At 42.7% G+C, this 19,095-nt stretch overlaps 1 pseudogene; it reads left to right on the forward strand.

The window, feature by feature from the left end:
• Window positions 1-331: 331 nt before the first annotated feature.
• Window positions 332-19,095, forward strand: part of LOC106586166 (polypeptide N-acetylgalactosaminyltransferase 13-like) — a 55,435-nt pseudogene continuing 36,671 nt past the window's right edge.

Here is a 19,095-nt window from a genome sequence, read left to right on the forward strand (position 1 = left end):
TCACACAATTTGAACAAAGACTTTATAACCATTTACTGACTATTTAACGTTATACATCCTACATATTAACTAATTATTAACTGTGTATAAACTGCTTATATTTTCAGATATAGCCTACAAATAATTCATACAACGAATATATTATATTATGTATTGTAGGATACTTCAATATGCCGTGTGTAACCTAGGTATTTGAGTTTTGTGCTTTAGGCTATTTCCCATACGATACACACTGAAAGAAATACATTTACCAGACGCCCTTGATGCTCAGGATCAGCAGGGCTTCCTGATCGACGTGACTTGCAACCAATTACGGATGAGAAAACGGACTATTGCCTCTATAGTTTTCATGGTAGATAGCACCAGAACGTATCGCCTGTCCGTTACCCCGTTATACATTATTCTTTCCGAGAACAGGTGCATACAAAGACATCATTTTGCGCTGCATAGAATGTTAGAGATTACAGGGGAACTTGTTTAGGCTGCAATATATCGGTAGTCTACGTGTGGCGTCGGGACGACTGCAGTACATTCTGAAGACGGACTAACGAAGAGTATAGGTATCAAGCAATAAAGATTGCCAACCAGCAACATCATCGGGACGTAAAATGATGCTCTTCATTCAGATACAGGTTTTCCGTCTGCGGAACATTTGGATTGATAGTTTGATTTACCATTTCAACCATTCAAAAATGATTAGTGAATTACATTAGTGCTGTTAACCCTATGCAACACGTTGCTGGCAAGCGAGACATCATTGTGCCATTAATTGATTACAATAAGACATATTTTCTGTAAGTATTGAATAATATATATATATATATATATATATATATATATATATATATATATATATATATATATAGTACAAAATTACATGTTTCTTGAATGACGTGCTTTCATCTTTCAGCAGTCAGACAATGTCATAAGAGATGGCTACAGAGAAATGTTCATTTGGAATATCGCATGTTCCGTCTATTAATTACTAGATTCTAGACTGTCAATTAGATATTGCAGGAATGTAAGGTCTTAAATCTGCCTGCTGCTGATATAGGCTATATTTACAATATTTGTTGTGACTTTGTTGCTAAGCATTCCAATTAGAAAATCTTAGTCTTGAATGTAGGAATGATATCAATGAGCTGTAGCCTGGACATACACCTGTCCTTCTGCAGCAGTTTGAAGTCAATACCCTACTCATCCATCATAATGACGAGATTGTTGTGGAGGATGACATTTTGCCATTCAATTGTTCTAGCAATTTACCTTTAGATATATTGCTGTGAGGCCAGGTTGGGGTCATTCAAAATGGGCAAATCTTTGACACAAATAGCTATTATTTTTGCTTCTCTTCACTTATTGAACAGTCATTGAAAACAGATGGCCTATTTTAATTATTGAATTGGAATTTCAGTTTACTTCCTGAATTGACTGCCTTGTATTCAAATTGAACCCACCCCTGCAGTGAGACACTGGTAACAGTGAAGTAGTAGTAGCCAGTGGGTTCTCAAATAGGTCAACAAGTTAAGTCTCACTTAGCCTATTTGTTAGATCAGTTCAGCTGTATAAGACAACAGATGAATCAATATGTTCCCTTTAGCCTCTATTTATCTGTCTGCTGCTGAGTGAAGGGGAGTGTGTGCTTGGCTTTCCACCATATCACACCCTGTGGGTTGTCTCTCACTTCATAATGGTCTCGATGAATAGAGTGGTACTATACTTACATTACATCCTCTTCCTGGAGATCTACCGTCCTTTAGGTTTTCAGTCCAACCCTAATAAAACATAGCCTCGTACTACCATCCTGATCTCATGAGCTTGGGATGGATATAAATGCACAGAATGGGTACCTGGAGGAAAATGGGGTAGGGTCATGCTTTTTCAATTTCAGTCCAAGGGGAGGGTTTAGTATTTTTTCAATATAGTCCAGGGGAGGGTCATGTACTTTGTAAATTATGAAATGTTCATATTTGTCAGTGTTTTAGAATTTGTTGCTTATTAGGCTATATATCGATGTGTGGCCGATGCCTCCCCTCATCTCTGATTCTCCGCTGGGCATGCGCCTATAGGCTATTTAGTGTGGTCTCAATCAAATGATCCATAGCCTATAGGCTAAGAAATGCATGCTCGGGGGAAGCATAGAGCAAAGTTATATTTCTAAGATAGCTGCTGGGATGATGTAAATACAACTAGGCTGCATTATAAACTGCGAGGGATATTCCAACCCTGAGCCCCGGCCTACTCTGATCTTGCTGATTCAAAACGTTTTGTGTGCTGCCTTAACCAATGGCTGTGCTGTGTAGGTCTATGGTGGCAGTTCAGGAGGAGAGTCAAAGGCTTCTTCCGAAAATAATCTATGATTAGGCCTAGTCCAAATAATGTACTCTTGCGCGCGGACTGGCCTATAGCTTATGTTCTGTTCAGTTTGAGAATGAGAGCGCGAAGCTACATCCTTCTATAGCCGAGGAGACCAAAACTTTGACTTTGCTTGAGAAGTAATCTAATTCTCTCAGTATCAATTGATTAAGCTGTTCACTTTCTGTACAGTAGGAGATGTTTAAACCCAGACAGTTTTTAGGGAAACCCTTGTGACCCTCTCTTGTTGGGTTAAGCCATGGAAGAAGAGTAGCCAGCAGTGTCACTAGGTCTACTCTGTCTGGGTAGGTTCACTTTTGGAAGTACCATGCTCAGATTCCTAATGAAGTCTCAGATTTAATTATTTGCCAAAAAGGGACAGTTTTATTGCAGACAAGACACACTGATTTAGCATTGGAGAAATATGATAAGATGAACACATTGGCCTATATCTCTGTCCATTCTTAGCCAGTCATTTCGGTAAATTTGTGTGGTATTAAAAAATATTCTGCCTTTATGTAAAATTATGTAGAATTGCATGAAATGTTTATAAAAGGCCATTTTTCTTGGACCTGCAAATATGATGATCTTTCCACCCCTACTCTTGTCTACGTGGTATGCGAACCCACAACCTTCTGGCCCACAGCCCTGTGCTCTATCAAAGTTCATGCGTTGCCATGTAGCCTGATGCTTACAGGACAAAGAACCGTTTCTAAAACTGCATATCTAAGGCTCTGGTCTGTCCAAGAAGTGAAGCTAAATGGTAGACATGTTCTCTGCTATCCACTTTAGGTTTTAATTATTATTTTGGGTATAGAGGAAGGTCACTTGTTTTTTTTTTCAAGCGTTCAGGGAGGGTGTAGGTCAAATATTTCTTACTTAATGGTTGGTCATCCATTTTCATTTCAGAGAGGTCCGATTTTCTCCATGTAACCCTCATTATAAATAACGTTCACTCCCTAAGTTCACGAGATCGGGATGATAGTGTGAGGCTAACCGAAGCACACCTGGTTTGACTAATTAGCTGCTCACCAAGACCTTAAATAGCTGAATCAGGTATGTTGGGTTAGGGCTGGACTGAACAGGACGGTATCTCCAGGATGAGGGTTGTGGGGCCCTGCCCAATAGATATGCCACTGAAGTATTCCCTCATGTACTTTAGTAGCACAGCCCACCTCTTCCCTTTGTTATTGACGTCGTCCCAGCACCCCATTGGATCGGCGCGGCGGACGGACTTAAGAGGATCAGCCGTCTAGTCCATCCTGATAATCATTTCCTGTACCCTGAATGCCTTAACGCTGGACGATTTGTGCTGATTTATCCTTTTCTGAACATTGTAAAAGATTGTGCTCAAAGTGCTCCCTGTCATAATGCTTATATCAGTGGCCCTGGAGTGTACCTAAGTGAGCTTGTATTCAATTCCCTGTACACAAGAGAAGTTCAGTCTGCTTCTTGAGTGAAGAATCATGTACTTCAGATAATTCTGCATCTGGGATTCCAGAATAAACCCGTCAGAAATGATAGAGAACATTAGAGCTGAATTGCCATTGTTTGAACTTTAGAGCAGCCTTGTTTGATGAGTAGGAGTTTGGATACATTCAAACAGTAACTGTCAGTGTCAGAGGTGCCAAAAAATGTAACACTTCTGGCCCGTGGGTTAAAGCGTCAAAGAGTCGCCACGGTCAATAAGGTTTGTGTTGTTTCGACAAGTGTTTTCAGCTGAAATGTATGCTGTAATGAGGGGAGAGACCTTGTTGTAGTGCACTGCTCAACAGACAGGAAATATTCATCCGTGCAGATGGTTGGACTAATGACCCAGCCGCTTCAGAGGGGGAATGCGAGCGTCGCCTCCAGCCTGGTTGGTGGCACCAGACCCAAACATTGCACTCGACAGTTCTAAGCAGATGGCCGCGGGAAAACATAGCAGACATGTTCCGATTTTTTTGTTGCAGAAATTAGCATAGAATTCAATATGATGAAAGTAGCACGGAGTAAGGTTTCAGGGTCTAGTGTTACTAGGCGTTGGTCTCTTTCATTTCAATCAGATTCATGATGTTTTAGAAACAGAGGATTCGATTTAGATTGGAATACCTTATCACCGGAATCTATACATTTGTAAGGTTTGGGAAAGTCCACTGCAACGGATGACAACATTGCACACGAAGGAGTCTTTCGTTTATTACACTGCCATTCTCAAGGCCATTTTGGGGCGAACGTCCCACCTTAGATGTCCTGTAATTTTGGTTAAGCTTTGTAGGCCTACTTATGACAGAAAGCGGTCAATGATGAACTATTGTCAGTGTGACTGTTGTTAACAGGGCTGTGATACTACTAATAAACATGACTGGACGACCAGGCTTGTTTTTGGAAGAGATAACAGTTAATTCAGAACAGGCTTGTCATCTACTGGGATGGACATATACAGGAAGCAGAGAGGGATGTTGTGAGCGCAAAGACTGCACTACGGTGCACTACGCTGTACTACGCTGCAGGAGAATGATAAGGAAATGGGATAGTCAGATTTCCTTCTGGGGATGAGCCTAAGAACCACCCATTGGCATAGGGCCTTGAGCATATTGGAGGACGGTGTGGGTAAACAAAAATGCACACCCACACACACCACTTCAACGTACACCAAGGGGGTTTCTGTTTTCAGTTGTATTTTTGCGTGTGGTTATGTGACCGCGTTTATGGAAACTCAATGCCCCACAGAACACTCCAATACTAGAATTTGTGTGTAAGACAGAAATATTTGATAGCCTTTTATGCCATTAATATGATCTAATTTCTCCCTGAAATGAAAACGCAAGACTTTGGGATCATAGATAGCTCTTATTGCTTTACAGGACATTTAAAGGTAAAGTACCATAGTGCAGACCTTTCAGTCAAAACAACCTTCTTGTACATCATTACATTGGATTGGAGATTAACATTTGTAGGAGGAAAATATAAAACGTACAAAGCATGCTCTATTTCAGTTGTGATCTAATCCATCACTATCGTACCAAAGTTGTCAGGTAGATATGAATTCATATTATGAAAAGAGTGTCCATTTTGTTTACATTGTCTATTTATTCTCTTCTGACTGCTTCTTTTAGAACGGTCTTGTCCAGCACATCTATTGTGATTTTACACACACACACACAGTTTCATACAGGGAGAATTGAATGCAGCTTGTTGCCTCTGTAAACCAATAATTCTCCTTAGAGAAAGTCACATTACATAGCAAATTGTGTTTTTTTCATGTGGAATACTAGTGAGGTATTAATTTCATTCCATTGAGATTTATGCTCCGCACAAACATTCTCATTGGACTGAAATCTATCTGCCTGGTCTAGGCAAATCCGCCAATAAACCACAGATGATATGCAGACTCTCTGAGGAATGAATTAGCTTTCTGCTTTTCTCTCAAATGGAATAAATACCAAGTCATTGTCAACAACTGTGTTCCATACAAAAAGACATGTTCAAAGGAAGTTAGCTGTTGTGGTGGAAGCTGTATGGTGAAATCAATGAATTCTCCTCAGTTTCATTGTCACAATGTTCATTCTTAACATTTCATCAATTAAATGTTTTCTTTTCATTTCTTAAAGTTCTCTTTCTAACCAGGTCTGTGTGTTTTTCTCTCCTCTCTATGTAGTGGGATGACATCCTGGTGTGTCTCCCCTCCGTTACCTTGTTTAGTCTCCAGAGTTCCTGCTTTCTGTCAGGGGCCAGCCTGCTGATTCCTCTCTGCCGTCACGTCACGGGGGGCCGATGCGGCGTTTCGTATACTGTAAGGTGGTGCTCACCACCTCGCTTGTCTGGGTGCTTGTGGATGTCTTCCTGCTGCTCTACTTCAGTGAATGTAACAAATGTGACGACAGGAAGGACCACTCACTGCTGCCTGCTCTCAGAGGTGAGCCCGAAATTGAATAAACTTTATGAATCCCATGAGGTGAAATTAGGTTTCTCACCAGCAAGACACAAACAACAACACCAAAAGCATACTTCAGACATAAATAAATATAGACATAGACAAAGCACTGATGGTTGGTGAAACAAGCACAACTGATGACTTCCATAGAAGCCAATGGATTTAATACTATAGTCTTGAAACCTAATCAAACATACATTATAGCATTTGCTCTGTAGATGTGGGTTTGTGGCCCTGCGAAACAGTCACCATGACTCAGGCTAGACAGACATTTTATTTGACACAGATTTGCCAGCTCGACACGGTAGTCCAATTCAAACAAGTAATTGTCCGATGTAAACACAGTAGTCCTATACAAATGACACTATTCTCATGCTATTACTTTTGGGAAGTTTGGAGAACAAACACCAAAGTAAACTTCAAAGAAAAGCAATGGAGTTACTAATAAACGTGTTGAAACTCAGCCTGAGTGCACAATTAAGAGAAAAACACTTGAGAATGAGAAAATGGTTGAGTTTCAAATGGCACCCTATTCCCTATATAGTACACTACTTTTGACTGGCGTTCATAGGGCTCTGGTTGAAACTAGTGCACTTTATTGGGAATAGGGTACCATTTGGGATAAACTATGCCTTGATCCAACTGTTGGCTATCCAACAGTTGGATCTTTTGTATCCCTGGTTAATCAAGCTTATCCACAGGAGTGTCCTTTCCTTCTTTGGCCCAGTATTTCCCGACATGCCCTTTCCAGTAAGCAGGTTTACAAGTGGCCCGCTAAGCTGCTTTCAAGGTTGGAATTGGGGCGGAACCTCCGCCAGAAAGAAGCTAAAAAGTGATGTGGCCTTCTCGATTCCAGACTCATTTCCATCACAAGTGCCTGAAGTTACAGTACATACGAGTTACTTATGCTCTTAGTTGAATTGAAATGGTTTTATCCGGTTTGGCACATGCGCTCAGCATTGAGGTCATTTTCCGACTAAATATGTCAGTGTAAGCTTTTGGGGGAATTAATGGCTTAGGATTTTGGCAGTCTGTCACCCATTCTCTCTGTTGCTTTAAGAGGCTCCAATGAACATCGTAAAATGTATTTGGTTGGCCTAATGGTCTTTGATCCTTGTATTACACATGTTAATATTATTTAGTTTAGGCCTTTTTTTTGCCATTCTTAAAGGGATAGTTCACCAATATGTCATTATGTCATTTGGGTGAATCCCTTTAATAAAGTGCACGTATGCAGAGTATACCAAATATTAGGAACCCACAGAACAGCCTCAATTCTTCGGGGCATGGACTCTACAAGGGGTCGAAAGTGTTCCACAGGGATGCTGGCCAGTGTTGACTCCAATGCTTCCCACAGTTGTGTCAAGTTGGCTGGATGTCCTTTGGATGATAGACCATTCTTGATAAACACAGGAAACTGTTGAGTGTTGCAGTTCTTGACACAAACCGGTGCGCCTGGCACCTACTACCATACCCTGTTCAAAGGCACTTCAATCTTTTGTCTTTCCCATTCAACCTCTGAATGGCACACATACACAAATCAAATCAAATCGTATTGGTCACATACATATGGTTAGCAGATGTTAATGCGAGTGTAGTGAAATGCTTGTGCTTCTAGTTCCGACAGTGCAGTAATATCTAACAAGTAATCTAACAATTCCCCAACAACTACCTAAAACACACAAATCTAACAAGTAATCTAACAATTCCCCAACAACTACCTAATACACACAAATCTAAAGGGGTGAATGAGAATATGTACATATAAATATATTGATGAGCGATGGCCGAGCGGCATAGGCAAGGTGCAATAGATGGTATAAAATACAGTATATACACTTATGAGTAATGTAAGATATGTAAACATTATTAAAGTGGCATTATTTAAAGTGGCATTGTTTAAAGTGACTAGTGATCCATTTATTAAAGTCTCCAGTGATTGGGTCTCAATGTAGGCAGCAGCCTCTCTGAGTTAGAGATTGTTGTTTAACATTCTGATGGCCTTGAGATAGAAGCTGTTTTTCCGTCTCTCAGGTCACAGCTTTGATGTACCTGTACTGACCTCGCCTTCTGGATGATAGCGGTGTGAACAGGCAGTGGCTCGGGTGGTTGTTGTCCTTGATGATCTTTTTGGCCTTCCTGTGACATCGGGTGCTGTAGGTGTCATGGAGGGCAGGTAGTTTGCCATAGGTGATGCGTTGTGCAGACCGTACCACCCTCTGGAGAGCCTTGCGGTTGAGGGCGGTGCAGTTGCCGTACCAGGCTGTGATACAGCCTGACAGGATGCTGTCGATTGTGCTTCTGTAAAAGTATGTCAGGGTTTTGGATGACTGTTGCGCCTTCTTCATCCCACTGTCTGTGTGGGTGGACCATTTCAGTTTGTCTGATATGTACACCTAGGAACTTAAAACGTTCCACCCTCTCCACTGCTGTCCCTTCGATGTGGATAGGGGCGTGCTCCCTCTGCTGTTTCCTGAAGTCCACGATCATCTCCTTTGTTTTGTTGACGTTAAGTGAGAGGTTCTTTTTCTGACACCACACTCTGAGTGTGCAGCGTGATGGCAATTGCATCGTCTGTGGACCTGTTGGGACGGTATGCAAACTGAAGTGGGTCTAGGGTGACCGGTAAGGTGAAGGTAATATGATCCTTGACTAGTCTCTCAAAGCACTTCATGATGACAGAAGTGAGTGCTACAGGGCGGTAGTCATTTACTTCAGTTATCTTTGCCTTCTTGGGTACAGGAACAAGATTGATGTTATTTGAGGCTGACCGGAACATATCCCAGTCCGCGTGATCAAAATAATCTTGAAGCGTGGCTTCTGATTGTTCAGACCATAGTTGAATGGTTCTAGTCACTGGTACATCCTGTTTGAGTTTCTGCCTATAAGACGGTAGGAGCAAGATGGCGTCGTGATCGGATTTACCAAAGGGAGTGCGGGGGAGGGCTTTGTATGCATCGCGGAAGTCAGAGTAGCAGTGATTGAGTGTATTACACCCGCACATAGTGCAATCAATATGCTGATAGAATTTAGGTAACCTTGTTCTCAAATTTGCTTTGTTAAAATCCGCAGCTACAATAAATGCAGCCTCAGGATATATGGTTTACATAGAGTCCAGTGAAGTTCCTTGAGGGCCGTCTTGGTGTCTGCTTGAGGGGGAATGTACACTGCTATGACGATATCTGATGAGAATTCTCTTGGGAGATAATATGGCTAGCATTTGATTATAAGGAATTCTAGGTTGGGTGAGCAGAAGGACTTGAGTTCCTGTATGTTGTTATGATTACACCATGAGTCGTTAATCATGAAGCATACATCCCCGCTCTTCCTCTTCCCAGAGAGGAGTTTATCCCTGTTGGCGCGATGCATGGAGAAGCCCGGTGGCTGAACCGATTCCGACAACATATCCCGAGAGAGCTATGGCTCCGTGAAACAGAGAATGTTACAATCTCTAATGTCTTTCTGGAAGGCAACACTCGCTCGAATTTCATCTACCTTGTTGTCAAGAGACTGGACATTGGCGAGTAGTATACTCAATCCATGTCTCAATTGTATCAAGGCTTAAAAATCCTTCTGTAACCTGTCTCCTCCCCTTAATTTACACTAATTGAAGTGGATTTAACAAGTGACATCAATAAGAGATCACAGCGTTCACCTGGATTCACCTGTTCAGTCTGTCATGGAAAGAACGTGCTTAATGTTTTGTATACTCAGTGTATGACTACAATACATTTATATACTGCAGTTTCTGTGTAGTATTGTAGAATTTATATTCTATTGTGTAGCAAAACAGGTATTTTACACGTGTTGGTTTTAGATTGGATGATTACCTTTGATATCCATTTGTTTGAATTATGCAACCAAATGTATTACATCAATATACAAGCCTTACAATATTATACAACCATATAAGCACCATGCTATGACTAAGGAATTGCAACTTATGAAGTCCTACAGTAAGCCATATGGATTGGATCACTCTCAATTGCATTATATCTCATTTGGACGCCGATTCTAGCGTGTACACAATCTAGTCAATAGTGGACTTTTAAAGAATGTTTGATTCCAGATGAGGGTAGGTACACCTCAGCGGTGGCTCGGTCTATGTTGGGTACTGCATTAAGCATATGGTCTGACCATAAAGTTATGTTTCAAGTTTTATTAGTTGTATTAGTCGTACATACGACACATGGTATACACCATCCAATGAAATGCTTACTTGCAGGTTCCTTCGACATTGCAACAAGAAATAAAAGATCAGAGTACGAACATAAAGTAAATTGGTGCCATTTGACGTTAAACCCAACAAAAAGTTTGATGAAAGCTGTGCAAGAGGGTAAGCGTTTGGTAATGGGTAAGGCATTGTAGCAGACGTCAGAGGTATTCACTAACCACCGACTCACTAAATAGCTTATTGATTTTATTAATCAATTACGTATATGTAGTCAGCATTGTTGGTTCCCAGAACATTCTGTGCCATCTCTGGGTGTACAGTAGAACTGTACAGTAGTTCCTATAAAATAATATCCTCTAGTTTAGACAGAATTATGTATTTCTATTTTTGAAGCTATCAAAAATACTTAAAACAATTCTGACCACATTGTGTTTCAAACCTTCTATAATCTTGGAACTTAGGATATACTTACAGAAAAATGCCAGTTTTCCTAGCAGTATGTTTGTGTAAGCACTAAGCCAGCAGTGTCAAACTCACTTCCTGGAGGGCCGTGGGTCTACCGGTTTGTTATTTCCTTTCAATTCGTGCCAAATTAAGACCTAGACAACCAAGTGAGGGGAGTTCCTAACTAATTAATGACCTTAATTCATCAATCAAGTACAAGGGAAGAGCGCAAACCCACAGTCACTTGGCCCTCCAGGAATTGAGTTTGATACCCTTGCACTAAGCCAATTGAGAGTGACTTCACCAAGTGCTTGCCCTTTATAGTGCACTACTTTTGACCAGAGCCCTAAAGGGTCCTTGGTCAAAGGTAGTGAACTAAATAGGGAGCCAAATGAGATGCATCCAGTCTCTTAACTCAGCAACCTTGTACAGGCCACAAAGTCCCCTTCCACTCTACAAAGTAAAATAAGCATAGAAATGGCTTGAGGATGTTGGAAATCAAGCTAAGATCATATAATATAATCAGAGCCGCCTGCAGATCAATGTGATGTCCCACATGGCTTGAGCCTTTGCTCCCTCTTGATAAGCAGGCTTCACAGCCTTTCTGGAGAGAATCAATGATTCCAATTTGAGTTTGAAAATCACATTGGGAACTGCTGATGGAAACCAAAAGAGCACAGTTATTTTGAAATGGAAAACAAAATCTAAAATGGACTTCGATTTCGATTTGAGTAATTTAGCAGATGCTCCTATCCAGAGTGACTTAGTTAATGCATTAATCTTAAGTTAGGTGGGACAACATACAGGTGGGACAACATACAGGCATAGTAAACAGCTACTTTATTGAGGAAAAGTATATCAGCAAAGTCAGAGCTAGAACAGTGGGGGGGTATTCCACTGTCCTAGCTTCAGGGGGAAGCTGGTTCCGCCATTGGCGTGCCATGCCAGGACAGAAGAGCTTAGACTGAGCGGGAGTTGCCCTCCCGTAGGGGTGGGAGGACCAAGAGACCAGAGGTGGCAGAACGGAGTGCTTGGATTGGGGTATAGAGTTTGAGCATAGCCTGAAGGTAGGGAGGGGCAGTCCCTCTTGCTGCACTTTAGGCAAGTACCATGGTCTTGTAGTGGATATGAGCTTCGACTGGAAGCCAGTGGAGTGTGCGGAAGAGCAGGGTGACATGGGAGAACTTGGGAAGGTTGAAAACCAGGTGGGATGCAGTGTTCTGAATAAGTTGCAGGGGTTTGATGGCACAAGTGGGGAGCCCAGCCAACAGAGAGTTGCAGTAGTCCAGACAGGAGATGACCAGTGCCTGGATTAGGACCTGCGCTGCTTCCTGTGTGAGGTAGGGTCGTACTCTACGGATGTTGTAGAGCATAAACCTGCAGGAGCGAGCCACTGCTTTGATGTTTGCATAGAACGACCGGGTGTTGTCCAGGGTCACGCCAAGGTTCTTTGCACTCTGGGAGGGCGAGATTGTGGAGTTGTCAGCGTGATATCAAATCAAATTTATTTTTATATAGCCCTTCGTACATCAGCTGATATTCTCAAAGTGCTGTACAGAAACCCAGCCTAAAACCCCAAACAGCAAGCAAAGCATGTGAAAGAAGCACGGTGGCTAGGAAAAACTCCCTAGGAAAAACTCCCTAGAAAGGCCAAAAACCTAGGAAGAAACCTAGAGAGGAACCAGGCTATGAGGGGTGGCCAGTCCTCTTCTGGCTGTGCAGGGTGGATATTAAAACAGAACATGGTCAAAATGTTAAAATGTTCATAAATGACCAGCATGGTCAAATAATAATAATCATAGTAGTTGTCGAGGGTGCAACAAGCACGTCCGGTGAACAGGTCAGGGTTCCATAGCCGCAGGCAGAACAGTTGAAACTGGAGCAGCAGCACGGCCAGGTGGACTGGGGACAGCAAGGAGTCATCATACCAGGTAGTCCTGAGGCATGGTCCTAGGGCTCAGGTCCTCCGAGAGAAAGACAGAAAGAGAGAAAGAGAGAATTAGAGAGAGCATATTTAAATACACACAGGACACCGGATAAGACAAGAGAAATACTCCAGATGTAACAGACTGACCCTAGCCCCCGACACATAAACTACTGCAGCATAAATACTGGAGGCTGAGACAGGAGGGATCAGAAGACACTGTGGCCCCATCCGATGATACCCCGGACAGGGCCAAACAGGCAGGATATAACCCCACCCACTTTGCCAAAGCACAGCCCCCACACCACTAGAGGGATGTCTCCAACCACCAACTTACCGTCCTAAGACAAGGCCGAGTATAGCCCACAACGATCTCCACCATGGCACAACCCAAGGGGGGCGCCAACCCAGACAGGAAGACCACGTCAGTGACTCAACCCACTCAAGTGACGCACCCCTCCCATGGACGGCATGGAAGAACACCAGTAGGCCAGTGACTCAGCCTCTGTAAAAGGGTTAGAGGCAGAGAATCCCAGTGGAAAGAGGGGAACCGGCAAGGCAGAGACAGCAAGGGCGGTTCGTTGCTCCAGCCTTTCCGTTCACCTTCACACTCCTGGGCCAGACTATACTTAATCATAGGACCTACTGAAGAGATAAGTCTTCAGTAAAGACTTAAAGGTTGAGACTGAGTCTGCGTCTCTCACATTGGTAGGCAGACCATTCCATAAAAATGGAGCTCTATAGGAAAAAGCCCTACCTCCAGCCGTTTGCTTAGAAATTCTAGGGACAATTAGGAGGCCTGCGTCTTGTGACCGTAGCGTACGTGTAGGTATGTACGGCAGGACCAAATCGGAAAGATAGGTAGGAGCAAGCCCATGTAATGCTTTGTAGGTTAGCAGTAAAACCTTGAAATCAGCCCTTGCCTTAACAGGAAGCCAGTGTAGGGAGGCTAACACTGGAGTAATATGATCAAATTTTTTGGTTCTAGTCAGGATTCTAGCAGCCGTATTTAGCACTAACTGAAGTTTATTTAGTGCTTTATCCGGGTAGCCGGAAAGTAGAGCATTGCAGTAGTCCAGCCTAGAAGTAACAAAAGCATGGATTAATTTTTCTGCGTCATTTTTGGACAGAAAATTTCTGATTTTTGCAATGTTACGTAGATGGAAAAAAGCTGTCCTTGAAACAGTCTTGATATGTTCTTCAAAAGAGAGATCAGGGTCCAGAGTAACGCCGAGGTCCTTCACAGTTTTATTTGAGACGACTGTACAACCATCCAGATTAATTGTCAGATTCAACAGAAGATCTCTTTGTTTCTTGGGACCTAGAACAAGCATCTCTGTTTTGTCCGAGTTTAAAAGTAGAAAGTTTGCAGCCATCCACTTCTTTATGTCTGAAACACAGGCTTCTAGCGAGGGCAATTTTGGGGCTTCACCATGTTTCATTGAAATGTACAGCTGTGTGTCGTCTGCATAGCAGTGAAATTTAACATTATGTTTTCGAATGACATCCCCAAGAGGTAAAATATATAGTGAAAACAATAGTGGTCCTAAAACGGAACCTTGAGGAACACCGAAATTTACAATTGATTTGTCAGAGGACAAACCATTCACAGAGACAAACTGATATCTTTCCGACAGATAAGATCTAAACCAGGCCAGAACTTGTCCATGTAGACCAATTTGGGTTTCCAATCTCTCCAAAAGAATGTGGTGATCGATGGTATCAAAAGCGGCACTAAGATCTAGGAGCACGAGGACAGATGCAGAGCCTCGGTCTGACGTCATTAAAAGGTCATTTACCACCTTCACAAGTGCAGTCTCAGTGCTATGATGGGGTCTAAAACCAGACTGAAGCGTTTCGTATACATTGTTTGTCTTCAGGAAGGCAGTCAGTTGCTGTGCAACAGCTTTTTCTAAAATTTTGGAGAGGAATGGAAGATTCGATATAGGCCGATAGTTTTTTATAATTTCTGGATCAAGATTCGGCTTTTTCAAGAGAGGCTTTATTACTGCCACTTTTAGTGAGCTTGGTACACATCCGGTGGATAGAGAGCCGTTTATTATGTTCAACATAGGAGGGCCAAGCACAGGAAGCAGCTCTTTCAGTAGTTTAGTTGGAATAGGGTCCAGTATGCAGCTTGAGGGTTTGGAGGCCATGATTATTTTCATCATTGCGTCAAGAGATATAGTACTAAAACACTTTAGTATCTCCCTTGATCCTAGGTCCTGGCAGAGTTGTGCAGACTCAGGACAATGGAGCTTTGGAGGAATACCCAGATTTAAAGAGGAGTCTGTAATTTGCTTTCTAATGATCATGATCTTTTCCTCAAAGAAGTTCATAAATTTATTACTGCTGAAGTGAAAGCCATCCTCCATTTGCGAAGGCTGCTTTTTAGTTAGCTTTGCGACAGTATCAAAAAGAAATTTCGGATTGTTCTTATTTTCCTCAATTAAGTTGGAAAAATAGGATGATCGAGCAGCAGTAAGGGCTCTTCGATACTGCACGGTACTGTCTTTCCAAGCTAGTCGGAAGACTTCCAGTTTGGTGTGGCGCCATTTCCGTTCCAATTTTCTGGAAGCTTGCTTCAGAGCTCGTGTATTTTCTGTATACCAGGGAGCTAGTTTCTTATGACAGATGTTTTTAGTTTTTAGGGGTGCAACTGCATCTAGGGTATTGCGCAAGGTTAAATTGAGTTCCTCGGTTAGGTGGTTAACTGATTTTTGTCCTCTGACGTCCTTGGGTAGGCAGAGGCAGTCTGGAAGGGCATCAAGGAATCTTTGGGTTGTCTGAGAATTTATAGCACGACTTTTAATGCTCCTTGGTTGGGGTCTGAGCAGATTATTTGTTGCAATTGCAAACGTAATAAAATGGTGGTCCGATAGTCCAGGATTATGAGGAAAAACATTTAGATCCACAACATTTATTCCATGGGACAAAACTAGGTCCAGAGTATGACTGTGGCAGTGAGTAGGTCCAGAGACATGTTGGACAAAACCCACTGAGTCGATGATGGCTCCGAAAGCCTTTTGGAGTGGGTCTGTGGACTTTTCCATGTGAATGTTAAAGTCACCAAAAATTAGAATATTATCTGCTATGACTACAAGATCCGATAGGAATTCAGGGAACTCAGTGAGGAACACTGCATATGGCCCAGGAGGCCTATAAACAGTAGCTAGATAGAGGTCTTTGAGCGGGCAGGCCTTACCCGGGAGGAAGAGAAGCTCAGTCTTGTAGAGGTTGAGCTTGAGGTGGTGGGCCGACATCCAAGATGAGATATCTGTCAGGCACGAAGAGATGCGCGTCACCACCTGGGTGACAGAAGGAGGGAAGGAGAAAAGTAATTGAGTGTCATCCGCATAGCAATGATAGAGACCATCTGAGGACACGATGTAGCCGAGTGACTTGGTGTATAGAGAGGACCTAGAATTATCAAGGTGTCAAGCTCATTGAGGAACTCTCCCAGGGCACCTGATGGGCGATAGATGACAGCAATGTTAAGCCTGAGTGGACAAGTGACAGCATATAATTAAAATGAGGAGATGGATTTGAGAGAGGGGAATGAAAGGGAAAATCTCCAGTTTTGAGAAATTAGTAGCCCTGTGCCACAACCGCGACGACCAGATGCTCTCGGACAATGAGAGAAAATGTAGTCAGATGGAGAAGCAGCGTTCTCTGGGGTTATCCATGTCTCCGTCAGGGCGCCCCCAAAAAAAAACGAATCAAAGGATTGAATGGCAGCATAGGCTGAGATGAACTCTGCGTTCTTGACCGCAGATCGGCAGTTCCAAACGCTGCCAGAGACCCAAAATTGCACAGAGGTTGTGCGCACAGGGTACACTAAATTAGAAGGGATGTAGCGAAGGTGTGGGGAGCGTCTATAAAGCCTAAAGGGAGAGGAGTGTACAGGTATAGAAAACACATACTGTAGTTACCAAAAATACAACAACAAAAAAGCTAAATGAGTTCAGAACATAAATAGGTAAGATACTCTTTCCTTCCTCGAACAACTCGGCAGAACGGTCTCTGTTTGAGCGACGAGACCACCGCTAATACGGCCGCCGCTTAGAAACCAGTGGAGACTGAAGAACTAGCACTCATTTCTAATTGCCTAGCAGGGGTGAAGAGCACAACCGCCTGTACTAATTGTTGATTGCCTCAGAGAGGAGAAACCACTCCCCCTCCAATACAGCCACTGATTACCAAACAAGTCACAAATTGCCCTGCCCCTCGATCCTGGTTGATGTGTCAACAATCATCTGCAGGATATGAGCAGTCAGCAGTTCACACACCAAGTAGGCTACTGGGAAGACGGGCGGTACTTCAAGTAGATGGCCCTAGCTAGCAAAAAATAAAGTACTGGACCGCAACAGATAAAGACAAAAATATCAGGAGTCCTCTAGCTATAGAATGGTGCACTACATAGCCGCTGTTGCAGTAAGCTCTTAGCACTGTCACTTGTGGATTGCAATACTGTATACTGTATTCATACTTATTTGTCCATTTAAAATACATATGTAATAACTCAACAAAAGTTTAAGTAGGCTAATCGATTAATCTCCATTAATGTCCCCCCCCAAAAACTGTAAACATATGTTTTACAGGAAACAGGAATGAAAGAATAGAGCACTCTTGTTTTTGCTCAACACTATTGACCATGTCTCTACAGACCCATTGTATGTGAGTGTGAAGACCGTATAGCAGTAATTGCTGACAAAATCACTGGACAAGGACTAGGGCAGAAGACCTATGGGCTTTAGGATGGAGTTACTGTTGTCGTGGTCCATGTCAGGGGGTCAGTAATGGGTTTGTTGGGCTGAAGAGCCAGAGAAAAGGGCAGATGCCACAGTTTTCTTCTTCTAAGCCCAAGGATAATATTGAGCAGTTCACTTGCACTTGTGAGGATACTGTGCATGTTTTCATATAGAAATCACTACATTGGTGGGTGTCTGGTCACCTGGATCATTTGGAGGCATTCTCTCTCTCTCTCTCTCTCTCCCTCTCTCTGAAAAACACTGTCGTGAAAAGAGCACGACAACGCCTCTTCCCCCTCGGGAGGCTAAAAATATTTGGCATGGGTCCTCAGATCCTCAAAAAGTTCTACAGCTGCACCATTGAGAACATCATGACCGGCTGCATCACCGCTTGGTATGACAACTGCTTGGCATCCGACCGCAAGGCACTACGGAGGGTAGTGCATACTGCGCAGTACATCACTTGGGCCGAGCTCCCTGACATCAAGGCCCAAAAAAGGCTCAAAGACTCCAGCCACCCAAGCTACAGACTGGTCTCTCTGCTACCGCACGGCAAGCGGTACCGATGCACCAAGTCTGGAACCAACAGGACCCTGAACAGACTTCTGAACAAGACTTCTAAATAGCTTATCAAATTGTTACCTGCAAATGGTTACCTCTGTTGCACTGACTCTATACACACACACACACTGTACTTTACCCACAGTCTCACACATACTTACACTGACACCCCAAACACACACACACACACACACACACACACACACACACACCATATGTTTCAAGTTATTAGTTGTGTTGTATGTACAGGATATACATGGTAAACACCGTTCAACTAAATGCTTACTTGCAGGTTCCTTCTCGACAATACTACAACAATAAGAAATAATATAAGAGAGGAATACGAACATCAATGAAATGGGTGCCATTTGACGTTAAACCCAACAAAACGTTTCCATTACGAATGGGATTTGATGAAAGCTGTGCAAGAGGGTAAGCGTTTGGTAATGGGTAAGCCATTGTAGCAGGCGTCAGAAGTATACAATAGTTACCGAAATCACCTACTCACTAAGCAAATAGCTTATTGATTTTATTAATCAATTATGCATACATAGTCAGCATGGCAACATTATTGGTTCCCAGAACATTCTGTGCCATCTCTGGGTGTACAGTAGATCTGAATAGGTCCTCCTGTAAAGAATATCCTCTAGTTGAGAAAGCTTCAAAAACAGAAATAGATCATTCTTTCAAAAACACATTAAATAATCCTGACCACATTGTGTTTCAAACCTATAATCTTGGAATTGAAGATATAGTCACTTATCAAATGGATACCCGGACTACCTCGAATGCATACCCGGACTACCTGGCATTGACTATGCACACACAGTCTCACACACAACAGGTTAAAAACGGAAGTGGGGTAGCGTACCTGGTGATATGATGTAGAAGAAGTCTTTGAAGCCGTCCATCCACACCTCGGCCAATCGCCTGTTGTTCTTGTTGATGACTTGACCCGTGCCCCCAGGGA

Source organism: Salmo salar, chromosome ssa25 (genome assembly GCF_905237065.1).
Source record: "Salmo salar chromosome ssa25, Ssal_v3.1, whole genome shotgun sequence".
NCBI classification, from domain to species: domain Eukaryota; kingdom Metazoa; phylum Chordata; class Actinopteri; order Salmoniformes; family Salmonidae; genus Salmo; species Salmo salar.